Here is a 15,558-nt window from a genome sequence, read left to right as displayed (position 1 = left end):
ATCAGCTCATAGGTAAGTATGCAATAATTATATGTTGGCCAGTTGCACGAGGGAAGGAAGAAAGGATGGGTGGGAAGAGGAGGAAAGAAAAAAAGTCAGATTTAAGATGAGGCTAACCAAAATGATTCATAATGGGTCATCTTCTCTAGAATGATGGACAAAAACAATAAAAATTCTTTCATCTAGAATAATGAAGACTTTCCCAAAGCCTCCCAAAGATGATACATTATAAAAGATAGGCATATTTTGGGTTTTTGATGGGGCCCAGGGGTCCTGGGGCATCCCACTCCTTTCAGGTGGTCATTAGGTAGATCCGTAAGTGTAGTGTTACCAATAGCCCTTGATGTCTGTGGTCTCCTGAGAAGGACAGACGGTAGGGCGGCTCTTCAAGAAGATTCTTTTGCTTCTTGGCCCTTGATCCAATAGTGCATTCCTGGTCTTTAACAAAAAAGCCTTCTTCCCCATTAGTCCTGTACCCACCACGTCCAGATTCTCATTGGAATGTGGCTTGCAGCTCTGGGATCACGTTTGGCCCCAAAGGCTCTCAGTAGTGATGTACACAGGGGCTCAGCATACTTCTGGCTTATGCTCCCACAGGACAAAGAAAGAGACCCATTAGAAACAGATGCCTTGATCAGCCACCGGGGAGCCCTCTATTGCTAATCTCTCGAGGCCACACCGTGCTGTTCCTCAGAGCTCAGGAAGGCTCCAGCTGGTGACGTTGCAGAGTGAAGTACTGTTGAATTGTTGGCATTCTTTTGTTCTGAGAAGAATAAACTAGTTTCAGTTAAAATAAGAACCAGATTGCCCGAAAATGTCTAAGGGTTGGGATTCGCTGGTTAAAAACAACTTATAGAGGGTTTGAATGAGAACTTTTCCCAAGGATGGCTTTCGTGAAGTAGAAGAGGCTGCCAGATACTGTATCATTAACTAAATAGCACAGAAAAATGGCTTTATATTTTATTGCCGAGCATGTTACGCGGTGAAGAACATGACATTGGAAGGCCTAAACCCAGCTGTGTTCGAAGAATGGAAAACAAAATGCCCCGGCTGTTGTATTCAGGGAAGGATAATTCCTAAACAGAGAAACAGGCAACACATTTTTGGATCTGGCTCAGGAACGAGTTGGAAACCATCATGCCAGCAGCACTCCTTTGGCCCCCAAACACCACTCCCACCTTCTCTCCTCGGATGTGCCTGAAGCCATGTCTCAGTCCCATCCTGGAAGAAGTTATGTGGCACATGTGAGACTGTTTGTTGAGTCACCTTGGTCCTTTAGGTGGCCATGTCTTGTTCATATGGGCCCTGCAGAGTGGTACACAACCTGGGACTCTCCCAGAGCAGCTGCTGTGGCTCCTAAATTTGGGTTTAAAAGGAGAAAAAGGAAGAAAGAAAGTGTCAATAATGAGTTTCTTGCTGACTCCTGTAAGACTCTTTTTAGAGCCTCCATTCCCGTCTGGAAAAATTCACGTGATGACATTGGCCTGACCTCCTGGGAAATGGAAGAGGGTGGGGCCTGCCAACAAGATGACTTCCTCCTTCCTGCCTTCCTGCAGCTCCCGCCCCAGCAGCACATGGCTGCCTTCCAGCTGGGCTTGGATTCTCTGCTATCACGACCCTGCCCGGCACGTTCGCGTCTGTGTCTGCAGGCCCCGCCGCCTCTGGCTGTTGGCCTACTAGAGCAAGGCAGACTTTCTCAGTCCAGCAAAGGCGCTGGCTCTGGAGACAAGAGTTAGAGAGGACTCCAGAAACTGATGGGGTAGGAATCCCAGGGTTTTGGTGGAGTTCCTGGTGAAAAACTTGGGTCAATACTTATTTTTCTGAAAGAGTTCTTTCTTCAGGAATGTTGGACGCTGTTAATCCCTTTGAACAAAAGCATGAAATAGTACAAGTGCCTTCCATTCAGTTTTGTTTGTGGATTAATTGACTCTATTCAACTCTTTCTGAGCTATGAAACTGGCATTTTCACATGGTTCGATCTACTGTATTATTTTAACCCTGTCCTGGGCACTGAGGATAAAAACAACCGTTAAGAAAAGGCCCTTCAGAGATCACAGCATCCAGTAAAGGAAATGGCATTTAAGTGGATTAAATATACATTGTGATTAGCGTAATTGTAGAGGTCTACACAAGGGGAAGAAAGGAAGGCGTGTCAAATCCTGCTTGACCAGAACAGGAAAGGTTACCAGAATCAGTTCTTAGTTACTGCACCCACATGAGCTTGTGTGTTTAAGACCACTTATTCTCTACCAGTACTTACAGTGGGGAAGAGGAGGCATTAGCATTCTTCCTTAAGTTAAATTTTTATTTCTGAATAATTTTAGGTTTACAGAAAAGATACAAAGGCAGTAGAGAGAGTTCCCACATACTCATCACCCAAGTTCACCTAATATCTTCTGCTGCCTTGGTACATTTGTCAAAACTAAGTAATTAGCATTGGGGTACTACTGTTAACTACATTGTAGACCTTATTCAGTTTCCCAGGTTTTTCCATTGATGTCCTTTTGCTGTCGACATTGCTTTTAAGTGTGATGGTTTTAAAATGCATTTGCAAATTCTTTAACCCTCCTCCCAAGAGAACAGGTCTATGTCCCCTTGCCTTGAAACTGGACAGACTTTGGTGACTGTTTTGGCCAATAGGGGACGGTGGAAGTGACGCCGTGCGACTTCCACATCTAGGCCATAAATGGTGTTTCAGCTTCTGCCTTGCTTCCTAGTTTACTTGCCCTTGAAGCCTCCAGTCTCCATGTAAGCAGTCCAACTGCCCTGAGACCACCGCACTGCGAGGAAGGCCAAACAAGCCTACCCACAGAGTGACCTTGAGATCCCATAAAGAGAAATGCCCACCTATGCTTCAGCCAGACACTGCTCTAGCTTCATCCACTGTCACATGCAACCGAGTGAGAGATGTGGGCCAGCGCTGCCCAGCCAAGCCTTTCCTGAATTCCTAACTCACAGACACTGTGAGAGATAAAAACGATTGTTGTTGTTTCAAGCTACCGTGTTTTGGGGCGTTTTGTTATGCTGCAGTAGATAAATAGAATACAGTGGCTCCACTAGCAGATCTCAAATGAGGCATGAGGCTCATTCACATGCAATAACCTCCTGGACATTCCACCATTGCATTTTTTACACATTCCTTGAGCACCTGCTGTGTGCCAGGTACCATCCTAGGTGCCAGGGGAAGTAGGTGACTAAGATAGTTTCTGACCTTGAAGTGTTCATCATCAGAAAGAGAAGTAGACAATCCAACAAATGCCACATTACGATATGTTTAATCAAAGCGTCATGAGTCCAGAGTAAAGGGACAAATTTACTGGGGAACATGCTTGAGCCAGGACTTGAGAGATGAATCAAGTTTTCTATTGAGATAGTGGTGAGAGTGCATGGCATGCTTGGGGAATTCAGAAGAGCTCTGTGTGGCTGGAAGCACCAGTTTATTTGCGTGAGTGTGCATTTGAGAGTGGGAGTGGGTCAGACATGGAAGAGGAAGTTAACATAAAAAAGGATGAACAGGGAGACTGAGGTTAAATTTCCAGAATGGAATCTGGGTTCAGAAATAGAATGTCATATTTATTAGCCTGGATAGGATTGTCCTTCTAGAAACTTCCCAAGAAGATGGTGTTTAAATGTTAGTCACTGAAAAGGACCCTCAGGAATTTGGGACTCAAAATATATATCCACTGTATGTAGCTGGACCTCCTAAAAGGGTGAACTTTGGAAATGACCAGGGGTTAGGGTTTGAAAACTCTAAGCAAGCCTGTCAAAGTACTGGCCAAGGGTTTCTGAGGTTTCTAGCTCCATGGCTTGTCTTTTCCATGGAACCAAGTTTATGGGGGGGGGTGGAGGCAGGGAAGTGTGTGCAATGGAAACTAGCATTTTCAAAAGTAAACAGAGCTTGGGTGAAAGTAAATTGAATAAATTCTGTGAAGGCAACAATCAAAGACGGAAATGGAAAAGGGGGTGAAGGAGAGTGAGCTCAACTGGGGGGACAGGTTAGAGATGAGAGAGAAGAGGAGGGCTGGAGGGCCTGTAATTCAGGAACGCAGCATGGGTCACGGTCTCTCGGGCCAGTGTGTCCCTTCTTCTGTTTAACCACGTTTGAATTTGTTTCTATCCCTTGCAAACAGCAGAGTTCTGACTAGTTCTCCAGGCTCCCTCATTTGATTCCTCCCCCCAAAATGCTGACACTCAAAAGGATTAAATAATTTGCCCAAAGTCACACAACTGATAGATGGCAGAGACATTTGAATCAGACGTTCAGACTCCAAAGCCAGTGTTCTTTTCAGAAATGGAGGTGACACTTCATGCCCATAGGCCCTCTCTGACCCACCTCTCTGACAGCCTGGCCCTTTCTTTCCTTCCCCCTGTGCTAGGGAGAGATGGCTGATGCCCCAGAAGCTGCCTCGGACTCTTGCAAACTGAATAATGAGCAGGAATGTCACTGTAGAAGGTGATGTCACCTCTTCTCTAATTTTATTTCTTCAACTTAGAAATACTTCTAGGGAGAGAGGAAATAACTCTCAGGTGCCGTTCAAAGCAAGGCAAGTAAGGTAATATCGCTATAATTTCAGAGGAAGGGGCTGAAGCTCTTTGGGCCAAGCTCTCACAGCCAGGAAGTGGTCCAGGTAGAATTTGAGACAAAGTTTCTCTGACTCTGAATCCATGATCTCCATTCCCAGAATTTTGATGCATTATTATCATGACTGATGATAAAACGATACAATTAGCTGATATTTAACCGTGCGTGCTGTGTGCCAGGCACTGATCTAGTGCTTGTGGTTATCAGCTAATTTGATCTTTGTGACAATCCTATGGTAATACTTTGCAGGTGGCGAGCGAGTATGCAAAAGAAATTAGAATGAGTCTTCAGAGTAGCTGACCTTTTACCTTTGGTCTCTCCCTTTCCTCTCTAGATAGGCACCTATTCACATCCTGCTTATAATTGCTCTTCTGAGTAGGAAGTGAGGGTTTGGGAGTCTGGGTCCTCAGGTGAGATCTGTGATGTGCTTTCTTGCACCCTTCCTGGTTCATTTGCTTCTATTCACACCCTCCTTGTTTCTTAAAGCTCCTGGCCGGGGGGCCTTTTCCATTTGGGTCTCATTTCCTTAGCTCCCTTCCTGCCTCCTCCTGACCAAGTCCGATCTATCTCTTTGACAGCTGGACACCTGCTGCCAAGAGAAATAATCTCCATGTGCACAGGGTGTTACCGAAGGGAACAGGGTGGGGAGGGTGGAGGGAAGGGTTTCCTGCCAGCTGCCCAGTGGGCAGGGAGAGAGGAGCCAGAAGGCTCCCTGGGCCTGGAGGATCTGCCAGGAGAGAAGCAAAGGGTCCAGGCTGACGTGGGAAGTAACAGAGGGTAGGAGAAGCAGGAGGCAGAGAGAAATAGGAGGGGAGCTTCCAACCAGAAAGGGAGGAAGCAAGTGATTGGAGGGGAGTGGCACAAGGAAGGAGGCAGGGATGGGGAATGTTAGTAACTTACATTTGCAAAGCATCCCACTTCTTATGCAGCTTTTTGACCTATGTTATCATATCAGGGAGGCTGCACGAGGCTACCCATTTTGCTGAAAAGCAGGCTGAGGCTCAAATCATAAGTGGGTAAATTAAAGCTTATGGGGCACCAAGTATGTGCCAGGTAAAATCCCAGGTGCTTTTATATCTGTTCATTGATATCTTCAAAAGCCAGCAGCAGGAGGTAGGCAGAAATAACTGCTCTTTTATAGTTGAGGAAACAGGTTCCGGTTAATTCCCACATTTTAGAAACACATACTGAGCAAGTACTACCTTCCAGGCACCATGCAAAGGCTGGAGGTGAAATCAGTGCAAATACTTTCCGTGGGTCAGGGTTGTCCCAAGGGCTTTGCACGCATGATCTCCTTACATTTTTGCAGCCATGAGATAAGCACCCTATATCGTTATCCACTTTTTACAGATGAAGAAACTGAGTCCTAGAGAGACAAAGTGGCACAAGGGCAAATTGTGAGTGGGATTTGAACCTAGACAGTCTGGTCTAGAGTCCAAGGGTTCATTACAGCAATGAGCAAAAGAAATGTGGCTTTGTTCTTAATTTTGGGTGACTGACTTTAAGTACCGTGTACCTTCCACTAAACCAGACTGCCTTTCCAGCATAGTGGGAGGGATAATGTATATGTCTTAAATGTAGCACAGAGGAGATGATCATTCAACATGTGCTGAGCTGAATGTGTGGCCCCCTTCCTAAAGGGCCGGGACATAGCCAGACAAGAGGACCCCACACCAGGATCCTAACAGACATGTCAAGGAAGGTCCCACGCCTGTGGCTCCTTGCAAACAAACCAGGTCTCAAGCACTTGGGTGACATTCCAGCTCTGGGATAATCTCTAACATGGAGAAGTAGGATATTGAAGTGGTTTAAATGCCAGGCTCAGGTGATAAACCTGACTTCAAATCTCAGTTTTGCTACTTATTGGCTTGGGACCTCCCAATCAGTCATGGTTTAAAATGGGTGAAACTTAGTACTGGTGACTTTAGGGCTGCTGTCAGGATTAAAGGAGATCACGCACCCTGTAGTTGGGTGCATGGTTAAATATAGAGTAAATGCTAACTTCAGGTTAAGAGCTTAGGTTCTGGCCCGCACTCCCTCTGTTTAAGTCTAGGCTTTGATATTTACTCTTTGAGTGACCTGAGCACATTAGTTAAGGTCTCCGGACCTTGGTTCCCCTGTTTGTAAAATGGAGCTGGTAGCACCCACCACACAGGACTGCTGGGAAGATTGGGTGAGCTGATGCAGGCCAGCCCTCCATAGTCATCGTAATTCCTGGAGATTGGGAAGGAGGTGACCAGTGGGTGGCTTCTGTCACTCTGACTCTCTCTTGCTGACCATTGTTCTTTGCACTTTCCCATTCAGGCCAGAGTCTCAGTAAGTAACCATCACTCAGCAAACACAGTTACTCGTGGAATTTAGAGGATTTCACTAGCATAGGGTTTTATGAGGCCTTTATGGTTCTGTGGAACATTCCTGTGCTGGGTGCTTTGCCTTTCTGATTTGCCATTTCCTTGTGTGTAAAATGGGGAGAATAATTTTTACTTTGCACGCACTACTGAACGATCAAATGAAAAGGCCCAGGTCTTTGCCTGGCATTCAAGTAAAAAGTAACTGATAATTATTATTAACTATAAAGATCCATTTTTTTCCCTTTTTTTAAGAATAGGTAATAGTCAATGGAAAAGGTCTCTGTTTTGATAGAAATATCTTACATAATATCATCTTTATATCTCTAGTGACCACCAAATAATTGATTTCTTTAGTTCAGGAAGGAAGGGAGAGAGGAAGGACTCAACTAGAGTCATAGGAGAACCTGCCACAATCTTCTATTCCTCGCTTCTTACAATCTGCACTGTCCTTTCTCTGCACCTCACTCCCACCCTACCCTCAAATTATTTACACATTCTGTTGGATTCTTGTTTTCCGTGAAGAAGTGGTCTAGTTGAATAGTTCCTGTACAGTGAATACGTTTAAGGATAAAATGTAATTTAATTACAAATGTATAAATACGGCAACTGATATTTACAGAGAAAAGGGAGAGCGAGTCACTACAGAAAAGCTAACTATAGGGTTTGTTTGCTTTCTCCCCACAGCCTTCTGAACTGGTTTTAACAAAGCCAACTTGTGAAGGGTTTCCATTTAAGTGATTCATCTAAGCCATCCTCCGTGGACCCAGCTCCTCCCAGGACCCTGCATTCCAGGCAGAAATTTGGGGGTGGGAATGATTATGCATGTCTGTGCTTATGTTTCAGAAGTTGAATGGAATTTTGTGCCTCCTTTTTTCTACCCTGAAACCCTACACTCTCTTTGGCTCCTTGAAATGAAAATGATATTCAATGGCATAATTCCAAAGTAATCCCTTTCCCAGCCTTTTTTTCTTTCTTTTGTTTCTTAATGCCTATGCGCACTAAGGAAACAATGAATTTCTGGTCGTGGCAGCTCATAAAGTAATCTAATCTGGGCTTGATCTGGGTCCTCTTGATCGTTCACCATCCTTTACCTGTCTTCTGTCTTCTGAGCTGCTTCAGCATGCATTACACGTTGGTGCCCCAAGCGGATTCATTTTCATGGATCTGGGCTAAGTTACTCAGCATTTTCTGCAGGGTATTTCACAGAGCAAAAGTTTTTAATTTTGATGAAGACCAAATTATCAATTTTTTTCTTTTATGAACCATGCTTTTAGTGTCATGTCTAAGAAATCTCCACCAAGTCCTATGTCCTGAAGATTTTCTCCTGTATTTTCTTCTAAAAGTTTTATAGTTTTATGTTTTACATTTAAATATATAATCCATTTTGAGTTAATTTTTATATGAGGTGTTTGGCTTAGGTTGCAATTCCTTTTTTTTTGTCTATGGATATGTGATTGCTCCAGCACCATTTGTTGGAAAGACTATCTTTCCTCCATTGAATTGCACCTGTGCCAAAAATTAGTTGGCTGAATATACATTTGGGATAGCTATGTCTTCTTGATGGATTGACCCTTTTAACATTATGTAATTTCCCTTTCTGTTCCTGGTTTTTTTTTTTTTTTTTTTTTTTGCTCCATAGTGTGCTTTATCTAATGGTAATATAAACATTCCTGATTTCTTTTGATTAATGCTTGCATGGTATATCTTTCTCCCTCCTTTCATTTTCAACCTACCTATATCATTATATTTGAAGTGAGTTTCTTGTAGACAGCACATAATTGGGTCATGTTTTTTCATCCAGTCTGTCAATCTCTGTTTTTAAAATTATTATATTTATACCATTTACACCTAATGTAATTATTGATATGTTAAAGCTTAAGTCTGTCATTTTATTTTTTATTTTTTCTTTGTTTTCTGTTTCTCTGTTTTTTTTTTCCCCTACCTTACTGTGGGTTACCTTAACATATTTTACCATGCTTTTGAGCATATACCTTTGTATAGCTTTTTAGTGGTTATTCGAGGTACTACTTTACATATTATATACACTTCAAAAAGCACACACATATATGTACTTCAAAAAGTTTGTGGAAAAAATAGAATTAAAAGATAATACAAATCTTTCCATAAACTTTTCGAAGTACCGTGGTATACATATAACATCACAATCAGCTGGTGCTGACATTTTACCTCTTTGAGGGGAGTGGAGAAATTTTATTTCCCTTTACATCCCTTAGTCCTCCTCCATTTATAGTAAAATTGTCTTAAATATTTCCTTTACATTTAAAACTACATAAGATGTATTATATTCTTTTGTTTCAACCAATAAACATAATTTAGAAAACTCAAGAGAAAATTTACTGAATTTACCTATATTTTTTCTCCTTCTGTGTGCTTTATTCCTTCTGGATGTTCCTAGATTATTTCTTTTATAATTTCCTTTCTATTTAGAGAACTTCCTTTAGTTATTCTTTTAGGGTAGTTCTGTTAATGACAAATTCTCCTGGTTTTCCTTTACTTGAGAATGTCTGAATTCCCGAAGCACTTGGAAAATATTGTTTCACTTCTTTCTGGCCTCAAAATATGCTGTCACTGTAATTGATTTTCTCTTATAGATAATGCATTGCTTTTCTCTGACTGTTTTCAAATATTTTTGTTACTGGTTGGCAGAAATTAAAGTCTTGGCTCCCTACTTGACCTTCTCTAACACTGCTCTGGTTACAGTATGCAGCAGAAGTCTTCTCTGTTGATATGACTGTTTTTGTACTCAATCCTTCATTTTCTTTAAAGAAAGGGCACTGGAAGTAGTTGCTAGCATGGTTTCTCAAAGTTAATATGCACTGACTCCACAATAACCTGCCTTCATATGCTGGAAATGCCTTTCCGTCCTTGTCTCATCCAATGACAAACTGGCCTTGGATCTACCTGTCCACTGAGAACCTCTTCTGTACCTAGATCATGCCAGGACTCTGAACCTCAGTCTTTCTGATTGTCTGGAACCTGTTTTTGATATCTACTGCTCACAGGGGCTGTTGGGTAATGGAGCAAGTGCTGGAAAACTTCAGTTGAACCCTGAATTTATCACTTACCTGCTACTTGAACATGTTGAAAATGAGTTTTCTCACTCCTCTACCTATAGGCATCACAATACTTCCTATACTTCTCAGAGTTAATTGTAGGGATCTAATGACATAATAAAGTGTAAATGTTAAAACACTGGAGCAAGGTCAGTAATGGTTGTTACTGTGGAGTACAATAGAAATCTCTGTATTCCAACAATAAAATTGTGTAGGCAATTGCTGATTGTCACCCAATTCTCTTTGTTTTTCTAAATAATACACTTCTCAAATTTGAGCTAGTCTACCTAGAGTAAACACTAAACTTTCCAATATTCCTCCAAACTAAGCACGGCCAATCAGGATGTAAGCAGAAGAGATACGTACAACTTCTCATGAGTATTCTTAAAAGGAAACAGCATCACCTTCTCCTTCCCTTTTCTTCTTTCCTTTTGAATAAAATTTGGACATAATGACTGGTGCTCCAGGAGCCATGTGGAATAAGGAAGATGACAACCACATTCCAGGAACTCAGAGTAAGTGGAAGAAGCTTGGGTCCGTGACAAATTCACAAAACTGCAGTGCTAGACTTGGATGATTGACCCAGAATGTTTGCAAGACGAAGTAAAGCCTTGTGTATTTAAACAACTGCTAAATTGGATTTTCCCTTTCTTGTTATTAAATTCAATCCTAAACAATATGAATGCACACTCCAATAAAAAGTCTGGGTTTCAAATCAATGGCCTGTGATAGAAATGAACATCATTAGCTATTACACAGTCCTGGCAAGATTGGTTTGGGATAAATACTGTTGAAAACTCTCTTTTTCCATTGGAACGTTACTTGCTAGCACTCACAAACTTTCATAGCAGGACTTTTCAAAGCCTAATATGTGAAACAACTGAATGAGAAAAAATTTGTGGCATTATTTAAGAATTTCTGGGCCCCTTTGCCAACAGACAAACATAAACTATGAACAGACAAAGGACAACACTCACTGACATCTGTTTGAAGATATCAAAGGTGCAGACTTGGGCAGGCGGGGTCACAAAGAGAAGAAAAGGAAAGCACAGAATGGTGAGTCATATTCAGGATTGATTTTCCCTTCAAGGAACTTTCTGATTCATGATAAGTGAACAACAGATAAGTAGCTATGAGCCTAAGTAACAGATCAGAGCTATTAGCCAAGTCATAAGGCGGGGAGACAAAAACAGGAGTTCAGATCCTACTAAGGAGGAGGGTCTCTGATAAAAACACGGTGTTTTTGTTTCAGGTCTTCTGAAGGGCTACAGTCTAGAAGAAAGGCCTCGCTGGAAACAGATCAACTCTTCCAAACATTCAAACACAGCTTCAATTTATCTCAATCCTAAATTGGATTAAGATGATCCAACCATATCCTAACTACTTGACAGAAGGAAAAGTAAAATAGTTTAGAATTTGCCTATTATCTACACAATCCTCCCATATTCTTTAAATCATCTCTAGATTACTTATAATACCTAATAAATGTAAATGTCATATAAGAAACAAACAACAAAAAAAGATTATATCATCCTGAGCCTCAAACTATATCTCAAAAATTTTATGCACAATGTCTGGCATTTAATACATAATTATTAGGTACACAAGAAAACAAAATAGACAGATTGAAAAATCAAAGAAAGGAATAAAAACAGACTCTACAAATAAACCCACAGGAGGTCCTGTTATCAGACATGGACTTTAAAATAACCATGATTAACAGGTTCAAGAGAATCGTGGATAATGAGGACTTTTTCAGCACATGAATAAAATTTATGAAAAAATAAAATGATAATTTTACATCTTATAAGTGCAATAGGTGAAATTAACAAACCAAACCTTGGGTTTAAGAGTAGATTAGACTCTGCTGAAGAGAGAATTGGTAAACTTAAAGATACATCAGGAGAAAATAACCAAACTAAAGAGCGGAGAAATAAAGTATGCAAAATACAGAAACAAGCATAAGAGACATATGGACACAGTAAATAGGCTTCATGTATCTGGGATTCTCAGAAAGGAAGGACATTTAAAAAAAGAATGAATCAAAAGAAGTATCTTTTTTCTTCTCCAGAAGAAAATAAAAGGATGGATGTGAAGAGATAATACTCAGAGTCAAGATGGATGGATACAAAGAAAACCACACTCAAGCAGAGCATTTTAAACCTGTTGAAAATAAAAGACAAAGATAAAATCTTAAAATAAGTGAAAGAAAAAAAGACTCATTACTTCAAAGGAACAACAATAGGCCTGACAACTGGCTTCTTAATAGAAATGACAGAAATCAAACACCTTAGATCTGCATCTTCAAAAACCAAACAATCAAACAAAAGACTGCCAACCTAAAATTCTATATCCAATAAAGAAAATTCTCAGAAATGCATGTGAAGCAAGGACATTTTCAGAAAAACTTTTTAAAAAATGGAGTTGATTTGTCACCAGTCACTCTGCACTAAAAGAAATACTTTAGATTATTCTTTAGATGGAAGAGGAATGGAGCATGTGGATTCAGGCCCGGATGATGACCATGGGAATAGTAACTATGTAACTAAGTAGGAAAAAATAAATAAGCTATTTATTGTAAAATAGAAAACAATGTTTTGTGAAATTTAAAATATATTTAAAAATAAAACACATGACAATAAGAACACAAAATAAGTGGGTATATGGAACAGAGTGTTCTTAAGCCTGTGCAAAGTCTAGAAAGTAGTAAATGTACCAATTTATATTTGACTTTGATGGCATATTCATACTATAATCACTAGGGTAATCATTAAAAGAATAGGAATAGAATGGATTAGTAAGAAGTTAGTGCAGGAAAAATGAAATAATTAACACATAATTGATTAATGCAAAACAAGTCAAGAAAGGGGATAGTAAGAAATATTTCTATGAGAAATAGAAATCGAGTGACATATCAGTAATCACATGAAATGCAAATATACTAAGTATTTGAATTAAAACACAAAGATGGCTTGCAAGAATACAGAAAGCTTGAAAATAAAAGGATAGAAAAACATATACATGTAAACACTCATGTAAAGCAGTCTTTAAGACAAAAAGCATTACTGAAGATAAAGGATATTTTGTAAAAATAAAGTTTCATTCCACCTGAAATATATAATAATTCCAACTTTGGGTGCATCTAACAGAATGTCAACTGATAGAATAAGAAGACAAAAAAATTTTGGTAATATATAAAAGATTTGAACATGATTAACAAACATCATAGACAGAAAATTGTACCTCAAAACTGGAGAACGTACTTTTTTTTTTTCAAATGCACATGGAACATTTTCCATTTGCTAAGCCATAAAGCCTGACTCAACAAATTTGAAAGAAATCAAATCACCCAGAGAATATTTTCTTTTTTCTTTTTTTTCTTGAAACATAATTGATTATACGTATTCGTGGGATACAGAGTTGGCTGTCGGTGTTTGTGTACAACGTGTGATGATCACATCAGGATCCTTGACAACCCTCCTCCCCCTCCCCCCTTCCCCTCTGTAATAACCCCGGTTCTGTTCTCTCCTTCTGAAAGTTCAACCATAGTATTGTGTATGTTGTTTCTCTCTCTCTCTGTCTCCCTCTCTCTCTCTCTTTCTTTTTCTCTTTTTGTGCCTAATTTTTTCCAAGTTTGCTCATGTTGCTGAGAATGGCAGAATTTTATTCTTTTTTTTATGGTGAGTAATATTCCATTATGTGTGTGTATGTGTGTGTGTGTGTGTATGTGTGTGTGTGTGTGTATACGTTTATACACACACGTTTTCCTTATCCAGTCATCCGTCAATGAACATTAGTTTGGTTCTACATCTTGGCTATTATAAATAGAGCTGCGATAAACATAGGAGTGCGGGTTTCCTGTTGACATGATGAATAGACCCAGCAGTGGGACCGCTGGATCGTATGGCAGTTCTATCTGTAGTTGTTTTAGGAACTCCATACCAAGGTTGAGAAAATCCATAAAGACTGCACTAATTTACAGTGAAGAAAATCCTTAAAGACTTTACTACTTTACCAACAGAGTAGAAGGGAATGTTTTCAGAGAATATTTTCTAGCCACAGTAGAATTAAGCTAGAAATTTAAAAAGATCCCAAGATAAGCCCGATGTATACTTGTGAGTAATCCATGGATCAAATAAAAAAAATCATTGGAAATTAGAAATACTTTGAATGATAATGTGTGGGATGTCCACCTGCTCCTCATTTGTTCACTGATGTTTCTTCCTACACTGACTTGCAAAATCTAAAACCCAGGAAAGAACTGGGCCAGCTAATTCTGGGAAGCAGATTTATACGAGGACCCTCTTCTCGAATGTGGGGAGGGAACATGGAGGCTGGTGGAACTCTGCAAAAGGACCTCAGGGACTGTGGGATCTTCGGGAGCAGAACTCTGAGGACATTTTCACTTTCTCTCCTGCTAAAAAGAAGTGGGATGTTGAAAAAGAGAAGAGAGGAACTTAGAGCTGCAAATACATATATTATAAAAGAAAAAGGCCGAAAAGCAATGGTTAAATATTTGTCAAAAACGTTAGAAAAAGAACAGAGAATTAAATGCAAAGAACGTAGAAGGGAGAAAGTAATAAAGATAAGGGCAAAAATTAATAAAATGGAAAATGAACTTTCAAAAAATAATTGGCAAAATTAAAATTTGTTCTCTTGAAAAGACTAACAAAATTGATAACCCCCAGGAAAAAAAAATAATTAAAAGAAAAAGAAAGGCAAAGCATAAATAACCAGTATAAATAAGGGGACAAACATTAAAGAGATAATAATATGTTATTAGCTTTTTTAATTAATAAACTTGTTAATGGAGGTAAAATGGATAAATTCCTAGAAAAACACAAAAAGATATAAGTATCTAAATAATTCTACATGTATTAAAAACATTAAATTCATAATTTAAATATTTTTGTGAAGAAAAATTTGGGTCCAGATGGTTTCACTTTCAAACATTTAAGAAATAACACTAATCTTAAATAAAAGGTGAGAAATAGGGCAGATATGGCAAAATGTTAACAGTTGTTTAGTTTAGGCAGTGACTATTTTGGTATTTATTTTGCCCTTCTTCCAACTCATTAAAATTTTAATGACAAATTTCTGGAATATATTTTTAATGAAATTTTGCACTTAGACTTCTTCAAGAGGTGCAAAAAAGTTCTACTCTAAGAAAACAGAAACTAGAAATCCTAGGCTATATGTTATCAGTAGAGTTTATGTTAGAGGGGATACTGGAACTCCAATCAGAGAACTTACAGTCAAAAAAATGCCATGGCTTTACATCAAAAGTCTGGTTTGTGAATGTACATTTATATGTTTAGGTTAAAATATGATGCTTAATGTATGTATATATCATTTTTAATAATCACTTTTTAATGATTCTCAGCTTTGGCTATGTTTTTCCAGTGAGCCAACCAACTGCTATTGCCAATTAATGCCAGAGAAGAGGGCATTCTCTGTATACTTCGTGTGTGGAATGAATGTAGCATCCAGCTAATAACTGGTTCAGTGGTTATGGTTGGAGTAGCCATTGGTTAGTGCTGTTGGGCCTTCC

The sequence above is a fragment of the Cynocephalus volans genome, chromosome 12, assembly GCF_027409185.1.
Source record: "Cynocephalus volans isolate mCynVol1 chromosome 12, mCynVol1.pri, whole genome shotgun sequence".
Classification (NCBI taxonomy): Eukaryota; Metazoa; Chordata; class Mammalia; order Dermoptera; family Cynocephalidae; genus Cynocephalus; species Cynocephalus volans.
This window is presented reverse-complemented; position numbering follows the sequence as displayed.